We start from the raw sequence: 20,561 nt of genomic DNA, 5'->3' as shown, positions 1-20,561 counted from the left end.
TATATAATCGCCATGTCGAACGAAGATAAATGATGTAGAACGATTCGTGGAACGATAATTATACTCGAGGTACAGAATGAGATGTTGAGGCATGGATTGTTGATAGTACTGGTGCTGTTACTGATGGTACTGTTGGTGCCGGTGATGTTGCTGAAGCTGGTAGATTTTGCACCATATTCTCCAAATTGATTACTCGAGCGCGAAGTTCGCTAACTTCTTCTATTATTCCGGGGTGATTGTCGGTCGGAATGAGCGGATGAAAAAGGTTTAGAATTTTAGATAGTACATAATCATAGCGAGATATTCAGGAAATGATGGTGAAAATAGTGTTTCGGATTGGTTTGTAGGTAAGTGCTTCAGATTCTTTACCAAGAGTGCAGGTTGATGGATGGAAAGAATCGCTTTCTACTCGTCTCCATTAATTAACTCGACTATGAACCCATCAGATGAATTGAGGATGGATGATTGGTTGATTCATTCTGGTGACACTTCTTTCGGAGCTTAGGTGAATATCCATGTAGGAATAGTTATCGGAATAACTATCGGAATAGCTATCGAAATCTGAGGGACTCGAACTGGTTGAGGGATTTATCTCGTACAATCAGATGAAGGATTTTCGATACGAAATAGATTATAGGATGTAGATTAGTACCCTGCAATACATAATTTACATATGCATATATAATACTAAAATCCCATAAGTTACGGTGGAATCTACGGAATATGTCAGGCAAAGTTACAGTAACAGATACGCTAAGATATGAAGTAGCAGATACGCTAATATATGAATTTTGTCTATATACTATTCATGCAATCCAGGCAGTAAGATATGTCTAGATTAAGAATGATAAGCAGGTAATTTTCTAAGGATGATAGGCAGATGATTTCCGACAAAATGATAAGCAAAACTTTTGACATGCAGACACGGTCGAAGTCCAGACTCACTAATGCATCCTAACGATTATCAGTTAGACACACTAATACAAGACCTGGTTCGCTAAGACCACCGCTCTGATACCACATGTCATACCCCGTCCTAATCCGTCAGGACGAAGTCACCAACATCTGGTTCCATTGCGATGATCGACTCCAAATAATGTCTTTACAATGAGCAAATGCACAGCGGAAGATTTCTTTCATACCTGAGAATAAACATGCTTTCAAGTGTCAACCAAAAGGTTGGTGAGTTCATAGGTTTATCATAAAACAATAAGATTTATCATTTTGATAGACCACAAGATTTAAATCATGCATGGTATAAATGGGCCGAATCCTATACCCACCTGTAATGTACATGCGATATTTTTAAATACAGTACACCTTTCTCGTGAACAAAATCATCTTTCATAAATCTTAGTATCCGTACACATATCTTGTGCACAAAAATAACATACACATAACCTGTGTATAAAATCATTCTCTCGATACATAACATTCATATCAATTGGTGGCAATTATCATGTCCACATAATTTAATGGTGGCAATTATCATGTCCACATAATTCAATGGTGATAATTATCATGTCCACATAATTCAACGGTGGCAATTATCATGTCCACATAATTCAACGGTAGAAATTATCATGTCCACATAATTCAACAATAATCCGCAGAACTTCTGTCTGCATAATAATTCATTCGAGGAATGTTTTGCTTGTGTCTATCTCGTCAAACATTTATAAAAGTATTTCATGTATTCGCAGTTCAAAATATATTTCAAAAGCATTTAATAAAGCAGTTGTAAAAACAGCGCATGTATTCTCAGTCTCAAAAATATAAAGAGTAAAAGGGAGCAAATGAAACTCACCATACAATATTTTGTAGTAAAAATATTCATACGACGAAACTGAACAATGCAGGGCTGGCCTCGGATTCACGAACCTATATTAATCGTACTTCTATTAAAACATATAATATAGATATCATAATTGTATTTATTAATATATATTATTTATATATATTTTTGTAGTTAAATAAGAATTATACTAGATTCCATTTAAAAACATATACTTTATGTTATAACCTAAATTATATGATATATGTATATATATATATATATATACATATATATGTATATATATTTAAAGTGATTAATATAGTTATATTAATATCTATATATTAAAAATACTTAATTTGTTGTATATAATTTTTATATAAGTAATGTTAATATAACTTATATATAGTTATATGTAATATTAATATAATTGTATTATATGTAATAAGTATGTTTTATGTACAATATATTTATTTGCTCCAAAAATGATAGTTTTGATATTAATGATTTACTCATAATAATAATAATTTTATTAAAAATGATAATATTAATGATAATGATGATTTTGTTAAAAATGAGACTTTTGTTTAATAATAATAATAATATTAATAGTTACAAAGGTGATGCTAATACCAATATTAATGAATATAATGATAACTTGTATTATTTTTATAATAATAATAATAATTTTTAATGATAACAATAATAACATTTATACTAATAATAATAGAAATCTTATTAATGATATTATCAGTAATTATACTACTTAAGGTTAATACTTATAATGATAATAATTTTAGTAATAATAAAAATAATATTAATGATAATAATAATTCTACTTGTAATTATAATTTTTGATAATATTACTAAAAGAGTAACTACTATTTTTGTTGGTAAAAATAATGATACTAATAACTAGTATACTAATAACGATAATTAATATTGACAATTATATTAATAACAACAACAACAACAACAACAACAACAACAATAATAATAATAATAATAATAATAATAATAATAATAATAATAACAATAATAATAATAATAATAATAATAATAATAATAATAATAATAATAATAATAATAATAATAATAATAATAATAATAATAATAATAATAATAATAATAATAATAAATATAATGAAGAGAGACTACCTCACATAAAAAGAATTCCAAAAAGAACAGCCCTCCCTTGGACTCGAACCCGTGACCTGTTGATAACCTAAACAACCTCTAAACCACTCATCCATTTATGTCTTTCTGATATAATACGAAACCCGTTTGATTTAACCTATTATTTTCGGACCAACAGAAATAAGATAAGCTGCATCTTGGCCCAACAGCAAAGTGGATCTCGGCCCAATCATAGAATGAGAGACTTCGGCCCATTTAGCAATCCATGGGGTGTCATGGTTTAAAAAAAAAATCGGTAACAGCAAACTAATAAATAAATAAAGGGTTTCAAAGTTGTCGTCAAAATAAAAGTAAAAGAAAAAAAATAGGAAACAGGAACGAGACAATATCAGGGTTTCGTTCATCATCATATTATCCATCATCAATAGTGAATATCATGATCAACATCATGATCGTATATCATCTCGTCAACATCAATCTCCACTATTCATCGTCTTCTTCGTTCATCATCATTCTTCCTCTCGTTTCATAGCATCCCATATTATCTTTCTGTATCAATATAACCGGAGTATTATCATCAATCAATACCATCATCATCGTTATCCTACAATGATCATCATCATAAATATTATCAACGTCTTCATTGTATTGTTGTTAAGACAGTGATGTTAAAGATACGTTCGTCTTGAGTCATTGATCACAGAAACCTAACGGCAGCAGGAGTTAGTTGTAATGAAGGATAGTAGAAAACGCAGCTGCATTTGCAGCAGTTATAAACAGAGAAACATAAATTAAATGGGTTTCGATAGTTATAGTTATGGTGGTGTTTGAGTGAGACTGGAACATGGATATAGCAACGCGTAGTAGTAAACAGAGATGAATTTGCAGCAAATTTAATGGTTCAAATATATAGTGGTTCGATGGTGGTGATTATTTTCGATAAAAAAAAATGATGATGGGTGTTTGATGTTTTGTTGAACGAAACAGAATCAATAAACAGAATTTTAGGGGATCGATGGAGTTGGGTTTTGATGGTGGTTGTTTGGTTGAAACAAAGAAAAATTATATATGCAGCAGTAGCAACGATATGTGGTGATGGGTTATGTTCGATTATGAAAAGGTTTAGGATAAAGGAACAGGAAGGAAGTGGGTTTCATGGTGGAGGTTAAGGTGGTGACCGGTGGTGATGATCTAGCAAGAGGTGATCGAATAATAACATGATGATGATGATCGATGAGTTATGGTTATGGTAAAACCGATGGTGTTTGACCATGGTTAAGAGAGAGAAGGATGGACGAGAGAGAGATATGTGATAAGGTGATGGATTAATCAATGAGTGAAGATAAGATTGAATGGTGGGTTTTGTTTTGTGTCCCTCCAATTATGCATAAGAAGAGTTGTATATATTATATTACACAGTACTTATTTATGAATCACACAAGTTTAACATGTATACAGCTCATTCATGTAATATCATATAATAATAATAATAAATATAATAATATTATAGCATATTAGTTCAATAATCATGAAAGAGTGTGGATGAAAAAGAAAACAGTGAGCAGCCTTTGAATTTGGAGTATCCTACCGACAGTTTATCCCGGATGGCTATATCGTGTCCGTTGCTAAACAGTTAACGTATAAAAGTGTTCCTAAAAATCCCAAATTTTTAGATTAAACATATTTAATTATTTCACTCATTGCCTGTTTGAAACCTGATAAAAAAAGGTTCGAAAATTATTTATTTTCTGTTCCAATTTATATGTACGGAGTACAAAAACTTAGTTTGAAAAGGTAAAAAAAATATTTATCAAAACTATTATCTTTTTATTCAAATTTTGGAACAACTTTTATTTTAAAACTTCATATATATATATATATATATATATATATATATATATATATATATATATATATAATTAGACCTATATTAAATGTCAATCGAAAACTACAGACGTTTACCATTTAAACTCATAATTAATTATATTCAATATACGTTATGTATATATATAAACATTTTTAAATAACAAAATTTTCTACACAAATAAATATATATTAAATAATTAAATTAAATATAACAATATATATATACAAGAAATATACATATAAAATAATAGTTTTTATTACAATGTATTTTATTGTACATATTTATTTATAACTATAAGTGTATATAATAGTTTATTAATGTTTCAGTTATTATATATATTATACATATATTTATATATACACATATTTATATATAACCACATATTTACAAGCAATGGTTCGTGAATCATCGGGAATAGTCGAAGGTCACATGAATATATGAAAATAGTTCAACTTTTTGAGACTCAACTTTATAGACTTTGCTTATTATATCAGAATCATACAAAGATCAAGTTTAAATTTGGTCGGAAATTTTCGGGTCGTCACAAACATCCATGTCGGAATAGCTGTCGGAATAACTATCGGAATAGCTATTGAAATCTGAGGACTCGAACTGGTTGAGGTATTCATCTCGTACGATCAGTTGAAGGATTTTTGATAAGAAATAGATTATAGGATGTAGATTAGTACCCTGCAATACATAATTTACATATGCATATATAATACTAAAATCCCAAAAGTTACGGAGGAATCTACGGAAGCTGTCAGACAAAGGTAACAATAACAGATACGCTAAGATATGAATTTATCTATACACTGTCTATGCAATAGAGGCAGTAAGACGTGTCTAAACTTTAAGGATGATAAGCAAATAATTTTCGACACTAAATGATAAGCAAAACTTTTGACATGCAGACACGGTCGAAGTCCAGACTCACTAATACATCTAAACAACTATCAGTTAGACACACTAATGCAAGACCTGGTTCGCTAAGACCACCGCTCTAATACCACCTGCAGTGACCCGTCCTAATCCATCTGGACGAAGTCTTCAACAGTTGGTCCCATTGCGAGGTCCTGACCTCTATATGCCATGAACGACTCCATGTAATATGAGCAAATGCACAGCGGAAGATTTCTTTCATACCTGAGAATAAACATGCTTTAAAGTGTCAACCAAAAGGTTGGTGAGTTCATAGGTTTATCGTAAACAATAAAATTCATCATTTTGATAGACCACAAAATTTAAATGCTGCATGGTACAAATGGGCCCGAATCCTATACCCATCTGTAATGTACATGCTATATCTTTTAAATACAGTACATCTTTATCGTGTACGAAACCATTTTGATAAATCCTAGTAACCGTACACATATCTTGTGCACAAAAATAACATACACATAACCTATGTATAAAATCATTCTCTCGATATATAACATTCACATCAACTGGTGGCAATTATCATGTCCACATAATTCAATGGTGGCAATTATCCTGTCCACATAATTCAATGGTGGCAATTATCATGTCCACATAATTCAATGGTGGCAATTATCATGTCCACATATTTCAACAATAATCCGCAGAACTGCTGTCTGCATAATAATTCATTCGAGGAATGTTTTGCTTGTGTCTATCTCGTCAAACATTTATAAAAGTATTTCATGTATTCGCAGTTCAAAAATATATTTCAAAAGCATTTAATAAAGCAGTTGTAAAAACAGCGCATGTATTCTCAGTCCCAAAAATGTAAAGAGTAAAAGGGAGCAAATGAAACTCACTTTCCGTATTTTGTAGTAAAAATACATATAGCGACATTGAACAAGTGTAGGGTTGGCCTCGGATTCACGAACCTATATCATTCATATATATATATATATATATATATATATATATATATATATATATATATATATATATATATATATATATATATATATATATATATATATATATATATATATATATATATATATATATATTAACACATATAATAACAATTAAACAAGTTTTATATATTAATAGTAATATACTTTATAATTTGTATGTTATATTAATAACTAGTTTAATTATACCTATTTTATATATTTTGGATAATTATATATATGATTATATTAAAAGGTATTTATATATTATATATAACTTAGTTAGCATTTTATAATAACATTTTATTTAAATCAAAATGTAATATTAATATAGTTAGGATATATGTAAAAAATATATATTTTTTTATAAAAATATCATTTGTTTATTATAATATTACAGAAACAATGATAATAATAATATTAATGATAATTCAAATAAAAATGATAAACTTAATAAAAATGATAATTTTATTAATAATACTAATTTTAATAATAATAATAATAATAAAAATGATAATTTTGAAATATTAATGTTACTTTTAATATAAAAAAATTATAATTTTTCTAATAATGATACTCCTAATAATAATAATGATTATATCCCTAATAATGATAATATTAATAATAATAATACTTATATTAATAATAATAATGTGATAATAACAATAATATCAATAAAAATGATATTATTAGTAATGATAAAAATATTAGTCATAATAATAATAGTAATTATTATATTTGTAATTATAATCATAATAATAATCATAAATGATAACTAATAACAACAATAACAACAACAACAACAATAATAATAATAATAATAATAATAATAATAATAATAATAATAATAATAATAATAATAATAATAATAATAATAATAATAATAATAATAATAATAATAATAATAATAATAATAATATAGCAAAGTACAACCTTTGAAGACAAGCTTTTAAAAACAAAATGCCACTGCCCAGATTCGAACCCAAGACCTCACAATAACACGCCTTCCTCTCAAACCATTTGAGCCATTTTGTTTTTCTGTTTTTATTACCCGAATAATTCTTTTTATCATGTATCTCTTGACACAACTATAAGCCCGACTCAACGTTTAAACTTCATGGCCCAACAGGAAGTAAAAATTAGCCACGGCCCAACAGGAAGTAAAAATTAGCCACGACCCAACAGGATCCGAAGCCCAACATAAACATATAACTCGTCCATATCACTACAAGCCCAAGATTTATAGACTCACGGCCCAAAAGTTATGTTGTCAATTAGAAAATAATTTGCCATGACCGGGGATTGAACCCGTGACCTCATTGTAACCAGACCAAATGCACAACCATCTATTCTATTTCTCGTTTCTGTTTTACTTCATACCCTACATCTATATATGTATACTTCTTCTTTTTCTAAAACCCAAACGATGAACCAAATCCAGAAACAGATCGATAGAGCTGTATGTTCGTGGTTTTTATCATTATCATCTTCATTGTAACATCTCATCTTAAATAATCATGATTATCATCCTCGTAATCAAATGATCACCATCATCATTTTAATCACGCCATATCCATACATCCCGTCAATCATCTATCTCCATCAACGTTTTTCATCATCACTTAATATATCGTGTTTCACCATCACAATTACACTGTATCATTGTTATCATCTCACCATCACCATAAACATAATCATAACATAATCAGTATGTTATCGTAAACGTTTCATCAAATGGTTTTTCTTCTTTTCTTTCCTTTCGAACAACCGTAACAATAAAGGGATAGTGGTGGTGTTTTATGAGATTTAAATTGAATTAAAAACAAAAGCAACAACGTATGAGTTACTGTTCATCATCATCTTAAATGGGTTTCATTTTGATGAGGTTAGAGGTGGCGAGTGGTGGTGGAGCTTGTGGTTAACGGTGGTTCAAGAAGAAGAGAGGGAAAGAGAGATGTAGAGAGAGAGGGGTGGTGTTGGTGGTTGGGCTGTGGTGGTTCTCGGAGGTTGAAGTGAATGGTGGCCGGTGATGATAGGCCGAAGGTTGTGGTGGTTCTTCCGGTGTTGGTTACTCGATAATAGTTGAGCAAAAATGAGATGGTTCGAGCATGGTTTTGGTTCGAGACTCGACTGAAACAGAAAAAAAAAGAGTGACGAGTAGCAATTGTAGAGGATGTAGGTTCGTTGGTGATCACAAACAAGAGAGGGAGGGAGGGAATAAGAGATAGGTGGTGGTGAAAGTTTATATCAATTCTCTGTGTTTAGGTATAGGTAATATAATATAATACATAATAATACTAATATATAGAATAACAATCACAAGTTGCACAGTATATCTAAAGCAATATATTAATCATTTAGAACAGTGAGCCGTCTATGTTTTAACTTATCTACTGACAGTTTTAAGGAACTGTGTTATATCGTGACCAATGCTAAACAGTTAGAATATAAAAGTATTCGTAAAAATCCTAAATTTTTAGATTAAATATATTTAATTATTTCACTCATTAACTGTTTGAAACCTGATCAAAAAGGTTCGGTAATTATTTATTTTCTGTACCAGTTAACATATACGGAGTACTAAAATTTAAACTAAAAAGATAAAAATCTTTTTTGACAAATCTAAAATCTTCGTAATCAATTTACAGTCCAACTTTTATTTCAATCCTTCATGAACATATGCAATATCTATATTAAAACTAACAAAACATCAACCGAGTGGTACTGACATTTACTAATTAGACTCGAAATCATTTATTTTTAATATACTCTCTTTCTATATATAAAGAGTTTTTTTTTAAATAGCAAGTTTAACTACTAAATAAATATATTATATATCTTTAAACCATTGAATTTAATATAATTTATATATGTACAAGTAATATTTATATACATATTTATATATATAAATATATATCTATATATTTATAATAATAGTTTTCATTACATCGCATATTATTTTTCATATTTATTTTCAACAATTAAATCATATATTATTTCAAATAATATTTTCAAATTAATGTATATGTATCTATTTATATATAGTTGTTCGTGAATCGTCGACAATGGTCAAAGGTCAATTGAATATACAAAACAGTTCAAAGTTTTTGAGACTCAACATTACAGACTTTGCTTATTGTGTCGGAATCATATAAGAATTAAGTTTAAATTTGGTCGGAAATTGCCGGGTCGTCACATATGCTCCACTTGAATTGTTACATATGGATCTTTTTGGTCCAATTCGTTTTGAAAGCATTGATGGAAGTAAGTACTGTCTGGTTGTAACTGATGATTATTCAAGATTCTCTTGGGTAATGTTTTTAAAAGAGAAGTCCGATACTTTTGAGAATTTGAAAGTGCTAATCAATCGATTAGAGACAGGTTTTAATCTCAAAGTGAGAAAGATTCGTTGCGACAATGGTACAGAATTCAAGAATCAGTATCTTGCAGGTTTCTGTATTGAAAAAGGTATTAATATGCAGTTCAGTTCTGCATATGCTCCTCAGATTAATGGTTTTGCTGAAATAAAGAATAGGGTATTGATCAAGACAGTTAGGACAATGATGGTAGATTCATCGTTACCTGTTCATTTTTAGGTTGAAGCTGTTGCAAATGCCTGTTACACTATGAATTGAGTTCTAACTATTAAGCGACTGGGTAAAACTTGCTATGAATTATTGCATGGGAGAAAACCTTCTTTGAAGCATCTAGAACCATTTGGTGCATTGTGTACCATCTTGAAGAGAAAACCAGGAAGTAAGTTCGATGCTAAAGTTGTTACTGGAGTATTTCTTGGGTATAGTTCTCCTAAAAACCTAGTTTTCAACAATGAAACGAGATGTGTTGAAGAATGGTCTGAAGTTGAAGTCCAAAGGAATCAAATGAAGAGTGCTCCTAAGAGTCATCCTTGGATCTATAACTATGATGAGCTGATTGATTCATTCAATCATGCTCCAGATCAGACAGAGAATTAAGTAGAATTACAAATGCTGTTTGATTTACAGACTGCACCTGAAGTGTCTGCACCTACTCCAACTCCAACTCCTTTACCAACAGCCGCTGAGCCAGTTCAGGAATTTGATCAAGATGTTGATCCAGTGTATGATACTTGCGAATCTGATATTTCAAGTGAAAGTTCTGATAATCTTGAAGATATTGGAGATACCACGAATCTGCATAACGAGATACATGTTCCTGCACAACCAGTTCCCAGAACCACAGCTGCTCATCCTAGAGAGAATATCATTGGTGATCCCAATGCATGTGTTAGAATAAGAAGACAAGTTCAGTTTGATGGTTAAGTAGATACTCATATGAGGGCTGCTGCTGCTTACTTCGAGTACTCATGTCATATCTCCAGAATTGAGCCAAAGACAACAAAAGAAGCTTTGAAGCATGTTGATTGGGTTATGGCCATGCAAGAAGAGATTCAACAGTTCCATCGTTTGGATGTTTAGAAGTTAGTGACTAAACCGCATGGAGCTAAAGTTGTTGATCTCAAGTGGGTTTGGAAGTGCAAATTTGACGAAGATGGCAATGTTATCCGTAACAAAGCAAGAATGGTTGCTAAAGGTTATCAGTAAGATCCTGAATTCGATTACGATGAAGTTTTTGCTCCTGTTTCCACATTGAAAGCTATTCGTATTTTCTTTCCATTTACAACATTCATGAAGTTTAAAGTGTATCAAATGGATATAAAGAGTGCTTTTCTTTATGGCAAGCTAAATGAAAGAGTATATGTCAATCAACCACTGGGTTTTGAAGATCATCTTCATCCTGACAAAGTTTACCGTTTACGGAGAGCCCTTTATGGTTTACATCAAGCCCCTAGAGCTTGGTATGGACGTCTGTCAAGTTATCTGATCGAAAAAGGATATCAAATGGGCACAGTAGATTGTACTCTATTCACGAAAGTTCAAGATGACGATATTATCTTGGTCCAGATTTATGTAGACAACATTATTTTCAGTTCTACTAAGTAGGAACACATTGATGAATTTGAGCAGGTTATGAAGGACGAATTCAAAATGAGCAAATTGGATCTCTTACATTATTTTCTTGGCTTGCAATTCGAACAGACTGATGACGGAATATTTCTTCACCAAGCAAAATATGTAAATGATATACTCGAACATTTCGGTATGACTTAAGAACGTCCAGTTTCAACCCCGCTTGTCGTAAATCACGGTATTTCGCTAGATTGTGAAGGGGAACCTGTTGATCGTACATAATATCGAGCAATCATCGGATCGCTCATGTATCTTACTGTATCTAGGCCGAATATTATGTTCGCAACATGTCTGTGTGCACGTTATCAAGTCAATCTGAATACAGTTCATCTTACAGCTGCCAAAAGAATTCTACATTATCTGTTAAATTCTCCAAATCTCGGCATCTGGTATTTGAACGAAGACAAGTTTGATCTTGTAGCATACAGTGATTCAGACTATGCAGGTTGCAAAATCAACAACAAGTCTACATCAGGAGGATGTCAGTTTCTAGGTGAAAGACTGGTGACCTGGCAATGCAAGAAACAAACTGCAGTTGCACTTTTCACATGTGAAGCTGAATATATTGCTGCTGCTAGTTGCTGTTCGCAAGTTGTCTGGATTCAACAACAACTTCGCGATTATGGACTAAGAATCTCTTTCTCTCCTCTTTATATTGATAATACTGCTGCTATTGCTGTTACTAAGAATCCTGTTCAACATTCTATAACTAAGCACATAGGAGTTAAGTATCACCTCATTAGAGATTGCCATGAGAAAAAGATAATTGAGGTTAAGAGAATAGGTACTAAGGACCAGAGGGCTGACCTTTACACTAAGGCTTTTGATAAACCTAGGTTCTTGCTTCTATTAGAGATGAATGACATTTTTAATCGAGACAAAGTAACTTCGGATGTCGTCTGTGAGGTTTAATCAAACTTTTAGACTTTGCATGTGAAATGTCCCGTTCTTATTGATTAAAAATGTTCCATATTAATTGATTTCGTTGCGAGGTTTTGACCTCTATATGAGACGTTTTTCAAAGACTGCATTCATTTTAAAACAAACCATAACCTTTATTTCATCAATAAAGGTTTAAAAAGCTTTACGTAGATTATCAAATAATGATAATCTAAAATATCCTGTTTACACACGACCATTACATAATGGTTTACAATACAAATATGTTACAACAAAATAAGTTTCTTGAATGCAGTTTTTACACAATATCATACAAGCATGGACTTCAAATCTCGTCCTTATTTAAGTATGTGACAGCGGAAGCTCTTAATAATCACCTGAGAATAAACACACTTAAAACGTCAACAAAAATGTTGGTGAGTTATAGGTTTAACCTATATATATCAAATCATAATAATAGACCACAAGATTTCATATTTCAATACACATCCCATACATAGAGATAAAAGTCATTCATATGGTGAACACCTGGTAACCGACATTAACAAGATGCATATATAAGAATATCCCCATCATTCCGGGACACCCTTCAGATATGATATAAATTTCGAAGTACTAAAGCATCCGGTACTTTGGATGGGGTTTGTTAGGCCCAATAGATCTATCTTTAGGATTCGCATCAATTAGGGTGTCTGTTCTCTAATTCTTAGATTACCAGACTTAATTAAAAGGGGCATATTCGATTTCGATAATTCAACCATAGAATGTAGTTTCATGTACTTGTGTCTATTTTGTAAATCATTTATAAAACCTGCATGTATTCTCATCCCAAAAATATTTGATTTTAAAAGTGGGACTATAACTCACTTTCACAGATTTTTACTTCGTCGAGAAGTAAGACTTGGCCACTGATTGATTCACGAACCTATAACAATATATACATATATATCAATGTATGTTCAAAATATAGTTACAACACTTTTAATATATTTTGATGTTTTAAGTTTATTAAGTCAGCTGTCCTCGTTAGTAACCTACAACTAGTTGTCCACAGTTAGATGTACAGAAATAAATCGATAAATATTATCTTGAATCAATCCACGACCCAGTGTATACGTATCTCAGTATTGATCACAACTCAAACTATATATATTTTGGAATCAACCTCAACCCTGTATAGCTAACTCCAACATTCACATATAGAGTGTCTATGGTTGTTCCGAAATATATATAGATGTGTCGACATGATAGGTCGAAACATTGTATATGTGTCTATGGTATCTCAAGATTACATAATATACAATACAAGTTGATTAAGTTATGGTTGGAATAGATTTGTTACCAATTTTCACGTAGCTAAAATGAGAAAAATTATCCAATCTTGTTTTACCCATAACTTCTTCATTTTAAATCCGTTTTGAGTGAATCAAATTGCTATGGTTTCATATTGAACTCTATTTTATGAATCTAAACAGAGAAAGGATAGGTTTATAGTCGGAAAAATAAGTTACAAGTTGTTTTTGTAAAGGTAGTCATTTCAGTCGAAAGAACGACGTCTAGATGACCATTTAGAAAACATACTTCCACTCTAGCCCATCTTTCTAAGATAGACCTATTTATTCAGTTCTCTTTCCCCTTACCAACTCGGATATAGTTTCATGTTCATAATAAAAATCATTTTCTCAGAATAACAACTTTTAAATCAAAGTTTATCATAGTTTTTAATTAACTAACCCAAAACAGCCCGCGGTGTTACTACGACGGCGTAAATACGGTTTTATGGTGTTTTTCGTGTTTCCAGGTTTTAAATCATTAAGTTAGCATATCATATAGATATAGAACATGTGTTTAGTTGATTTTAAAATTCAAGTTAAAAGGATTAACTTTTGTTTGCGAACAAGTTTAGAATTAACTAAACTATGTTCTAGTGATTACAAGTTTAAACCTTCGAATAAGATAGCTTTATATGTATGAATCGAATGATGTTATGAACATCATTACTACCTTAAGTTCCTTGGATAAACCTACTGGAAAAGAGAAAAATGGATCTAGCTTCAACGGATCCTTGGATGGCTCGAAGTTCTTGAAGCAGAATCATGACACGAAAACAAGTTCAAGTAAGATCATCACTTGAAATAAGATTGTTATAGTTATAGAAATTGAACCAAAGTTTGAATATGATTATTACCTTGTATTAGAATGATAACCTACTGTAAGAAACAAAGATTTCTTGAGGTTGGATGATCACCTTACAAGATTGGAAGTGAGCTAGCAAACTTGAAAGTATTCTTGATTTTATGTAACTAGAACTTGTAGAATTTATGAAGAACACTTAGAACTTGAAGATAGAACTTGAGAGAGATCAATTAGATGAAGAAAATTGAAGAATGAAAGTGTTTGTAGGTGTTTTTGGTCATTGGTGTATGGATTAGATATAAAGGATATGTAATTTTATTTTCATGTAAATAAGTCATGAATGATTACTCATATTTTTGTAATTTTATGAGATATTTCATGCTAGTTGCCAAATGATGGTTCCCACATATGTTAGGTAACTCACATGGGATGCTAAGAGCTGATCATTGGAGTGTATATACCAATAGTACATACATCTAAAAGCTGTGTATTGTACGAGTACGAATACGGGTGCATACGAGTAGAATTGTTGATGAAACTGAACGAGGATGTAATTGTAAGCATTTTTGTTAAGTAGAAGTATTTTGATATGTGTATTGAAGTCTTTCAAAAGTGTATAAATACATATTAAAACACTACATGTATATACATTTTAACTGAGTCGTTAAGTCATCGTTAGTCGTTACATGTAAGTGTTGTTTTGAAACCTTTAGGTTAACGATCTTGTTAAATGTTGTTAAACAAATGTTTATAATATCAAATGAGATTTTAAATTATTATATTATCATGATATTATCATGTATGAATATCTCTTAATATGATATATATACATTAAATGTCTTTACAACGATAATCGTTACATATATGTCTTGTTTAAAAATCATTAAGTTAGTAGTCTTGTTTTTACATATGTAGTTCATTGTTAATATACTTAATGATATGTTTACTTATCATAGTATCATGTTAACTATATATATATCCATATATATGTCATCATATAGTTTTTACAAGTTTTAACGTTCGTGAATCACCGGTCAACTTGGGTGGTCAATTGTCTATATGAAACATATTTCAATTAATCAAGTCTTAACAAGTTTGATTGCTTAACATGTTGGAAACATTTAATCATGTAAATATCAATCTCAATTAATATATATATATATAAACATGGAAAAGTTCGGGTCACTACAGCATGTAGGTTGCATGACATATAGATAATTGGATTATGTTTATCTGTATTGCATATTCTTGTTTGCTGTCTGCATATCTTTGCATGATTTCCTTCATGTTTGCATGCTAGTCTGTAGCTATTTTCTATTTTTTTTGTTTAAAATACCAAAAGACAAAAAGAGTTTTTGTTTTAGTATTTTAGAGGGAGTATATGTTTCAACAAAGAATATCTAAAAAGTGTAAACTGCCTCATCAGAAAACTCTAAAAAGTGTAAACTGCCTCATCAGAAAACTCTAAAAGGTTGAATAATTCTGAAAATGAGCTTTTTTTGATTAATATGTTGGAGATGAAGAAATTATTGTACTGAGAATTGATATAACTGATTAGTAAGGACTGATTTGAATGCTTATGTTTATCTGTTGTGTGATGTACTGATAGATGTGACTTATGAATTCTTGGCATTAGACAATCATACTAAGAATAACAATCATCTAAGATTCAGAAGACATGCACGATCTGTAGTGTTTGAAGGTAGTCACCTAATTATCTCCGAAACTGTATCTAATGATCATTGTTGAGGAACTCAACAGTCGGTTGAAGGTATCCCCTATCATAATTGATAATCATTAGAAAAGGTTGGTGTTAGATTAAGGGGTTGAGGATTATCTGTTTGGCTGGTGCATACCACGTTGTCACGGGCCTAAGACTTAATAATCGAAACTAAACCCCAAAAATACAGAGAAAATTAGTTTATGTCAAAGTAAGTGTCCCTTCTCGCTTAAAGTTGAAAAGTATGATTCTTTATTGCAGACCGTTCAAGCATTTTAGGGAGAACACCTTCGAGTGATCTGAGCACACATTAAAGAAACATGAGTACAAGCATAAAGATGGAAAATCCATTCATGATGGCGTTTAAAATCAATATATCAAAAGACAATGATATGCTGAAAAATTAAAATATCTAAAGAAAATCAATGTAAAAAATAATTGGCGTATCAAGATGGCAAAGTACTGAAAGTATGAAGAATGCTGATTCATGATGTGCTCATAAAGAACTCAGATCATTCTTAGTGTGACACCCCCGCGTAACTTGAATTGTTTAAATCACGATGTTCACACTGAACTATCAAAATTCTTGCTGTCTACGATTTAGAGTTATAACCATTAAGACTGTAAGTTGGAAAGATACTTACCTAGATATACTCTAAATACATATAAGTGAAAGTTTAACTTTTGATTCCGTTTTCCATGTCAACTTGAACTTAAAGAAGTTAAGGGCCCTGAGATTCATTTCGTGTGATGACTGGTCATCAGGAAAGTCTACTTTAACTGTAGACCAATCTCCGCTATAAATAATGCATCTATTCGGATAATCCAATATATTCTGAGATCTGCCAACCAACTAGATTGAAGATTGTCAACACATTGGTAGAAGACAAAGGCTGACATGGTTATTCAAAACTTCATGAGAACCATCCTGTTCAATTTGATTAAAGTACATAGATAGAGATAACAGAATGTTACGTGTAATGAATTAACAACCTAATAAAAAAGAACAATCATAAATGATGAAAGAATCAAGGATTAATGAACTTAGAGTGATCTCAAAGATCACTGCTCTATAGTGTTCAAGTAATTAATGCCAACATGATTGTCGAAGTGTCCGGAAGAAGTTTGATCATGTTTAATGAGGATTGATATCAGTAATTTCCTGATAATAGACATAGACTGAACAATTGGGAATGAATAACAGAAGTTGATTCAATATGTCAGTTCTGATCCATTTTTAAATTATCTAATCATCTTGCTCACAAAAAGAATGTGGATTTGTAAGTTTTGTTTTACCTAGTTGTATGCTTATGTTAAATAGCTTGCATTGAAAACTGTAAAACAACAAAAAGATTTGGTGGTGCATGTTATTGCATCTCATGATAGAATGTCTTTCTTTTGCATAATTTTAGTTGCATGACATTATATCTCAGAAAATTTATAAATATTTTATATTTCTTTTATTTTTCTGATTATCCTCTGAAAGCGCAATGACATCTGAAAGAACCTTGTTGAGACCAAGATAAATCTGGCCACCAAATCCATAAGAAAAAACTTTTTTGAGCTTGTGATTGTTTGGAGGTTTTAATGTTTTAAAGGAGTTAGTTATCTTAAGATGACATTATACTGTAGGATATACCTTTTGTGAAACAGAGTGTTTGGTGAAATAACCTCATTTTGGTTAAGATGTTGGGATTTCCTAAGTGTTAATGTTCATTTCTTGATGAATTAGTGATTTATGACTCAAATTGAAGGTGCTAGTTAACTCTAAGATTGTCAAATGAGTCGAAATCCTAAGTTGTGAAAATTTGGAATTGCCAAAGTGGCTCACTCGCACGACTGATAAGTGAATCATACGTGTTAGCACAAGTTTGAGGCTAACAGTACGCATGACCAAACCTTAGGGTAGTCTCTTAAACTTCTAGGTCAAACGCACGAGTGATAGGTGAGATGTACAGTTGGATAGCGAATCATTTTCTTAACCGTACGATTGAGCTTGAGAGTATAAATATGGGGAGGATGAACACAGTCGTTCACTATTTCACTCCACACTCAAAACTACTCTCAAAATCGATTGCTACCATTTACAATTTCCACCGTAGGTTTTGTTTATCATACCTAGCTGACACCAGTGCCACTTGTTTGGTAAGTTTTCATCAAGCTTATGTTGGTTGATTCTTAGTTTTAGTAAACCGAAAACCTAAAGGGTTATAAGTTAAATTTGATGCAATTGTGATGTGTTTTGTTTCATATTTGCTATTGTTTTGTGTTAAACGAACCTTGTATATGCTATCGTGATGTAAATCGAGCAGTTTAACACTCGAACATGTGATCTAATATTTTTGAAAAATGCATTTAATGAGTTTTGTTCAGATATGCATGAGTGACCTCCACTCGCACGCGTGAGACATGACTCGCATGAGTCAGTGTAAGGTTGAGGCTCAACCGTGTAAACACTTGTGCTTACTCGTGTAATTATACTTAGTGTTTTTCTTGTTGCTCACTCGTACATCTGAGATGACACGTGTGTTTAACTGCACGAGTCAGCACACGGTTGACCATCACTCATCTGAGTATTGCTTTAATCATATACCTTGTCTGAGACGTATGTTCTTGCTAAAATGTGTCAACAGTGACACGAGTGACCTAATGAACCGCACGTCTGACTTGTCAACCGCACGTGTGACTATGTTACTTGCACGATTTGTCATGTTTGTTGGTTATGACACTTTGTTGCAAATGTTCTGATGATTTAAAGTATCTGGTTTCTGTTTCTAACTTTTCTGTTAAAATTTCAGTTTGTTAAGATTCTCATCGATGGAAGAACCACAACAGAATGTTCTGGTAGTTAATCCAGAAGCTCAGGGGGAGCAAATTCCTAATCCTCTAGTTAATCCAGTTAATCCACCTGTTAAACCCGAAATTATTCTGGAGATGGGAAAACAGAACAATCAGGTTGCTCTGTATAATACCGAACTGGAAGAAGGAAGCTACTTTGTAGAAATTATCGAGTTTCCTAAACGATCAAGGATTCATACTGCTATCTCTACCCCGTGTACTGTATACTACAGTCATCAAAGAGAGTTCTGGAATAGAGTACAGTTTGATGTTGCTGATACTGAAGCTAAATTGATCAGTTCAGTTGGAGGAAATGAAGTTATTGTTTCGAAATCTGTGATAAGAAGAATTTTGGGTTTCAATGATGAAAACTGCTCCCTTATGAACCTGAATAGAGAAAGAATCCACAGATGTTTTAAAAGATGTGGATATTCCGGTGCCTTGATAGGTAATTCTGAGTAGATGAAGACACTTCTGCCACCTCAATACAGATATCTGGCTCATGTGTTGATACATTGTATTGGAGGAAGAAAAGCTGGTTTCCATAAGCTGAATGAGAAGATGCAGAGCATGTTCACCGCTCTTGTACTTAAGGCTCCATATGATTTCTCTGGTTTTGTGTTTCACTACTTCAAGGCCAACCACTTCAGCACGACACAAAAATACCTCATCTATGCAAGATTTCTTCAGCTGATCATTGATGATGCAGCCCTCAGTCTACCAAAACTTGAATCTGATGTAATTCCTTTAGAATGGATGAATGTTTTGACCTTTAAACGAATGAGGCAGACCAGAAATGAAGATCTAAAGCCTGACTTTAATAAAGTACTTGTCTGTCATCTGATTAAGGAGAATTATAGGTGTCCATCAGGAAATGCATGGAGGAATGATGATTCTGATTCTAACTATGAGGTAATTGATGTAGAAGAGGAGGAAGGAGATAATCAAAGAAATGTCAGTGGAACTCAAGAAGGAAACCATGGTGATAATGATGATGATGATGAAGCTACTGAGGAAGATACTAATTTAGTTCGAAGGAAGAGAAAGGGGAAGGAACAGATTTCATCTGAACAACCCAAGAAGAAAGAAAGAAGAACCAAAAACCACAATGATTCACCTCAAAGATCATCACACGGAGGTTCAAGGCAACAATCCAACCTTCCGGTTTCATGAAAGATGCTAGAGCTGCTGTTACACCACCTCATGTTACACCATATGAGTTCAAGACACAGCAAAATCTTTTGATGTCGTTGATTACCAAGATAACTGATCTTGAGAATCAATCTGTTGAGGAGAAGAAGGCGAGTGCTGATAA

The sequence above is a fragment of the Rutidosis leptorrhynchoides genome, chromosome 8 (assembly GCF_046630445.1).
Source record: "Rutidosis leptorrhynchoides isolate AG116_Rl617_1_P2 chromosome 8, CSIRO_AGI_Rlap_v1, whole genome shotgun sequence".
NCBI classification, from domain to species: Eukaryota; Viridiplantae; Streptophyta; class Magnoliopsida; order Asterales; family Asteraceae; genus Rutidosis; species Rutidosis leptorrhynchoides.
Note: the sequence above shows the minus strand (reverse complement) of the source record.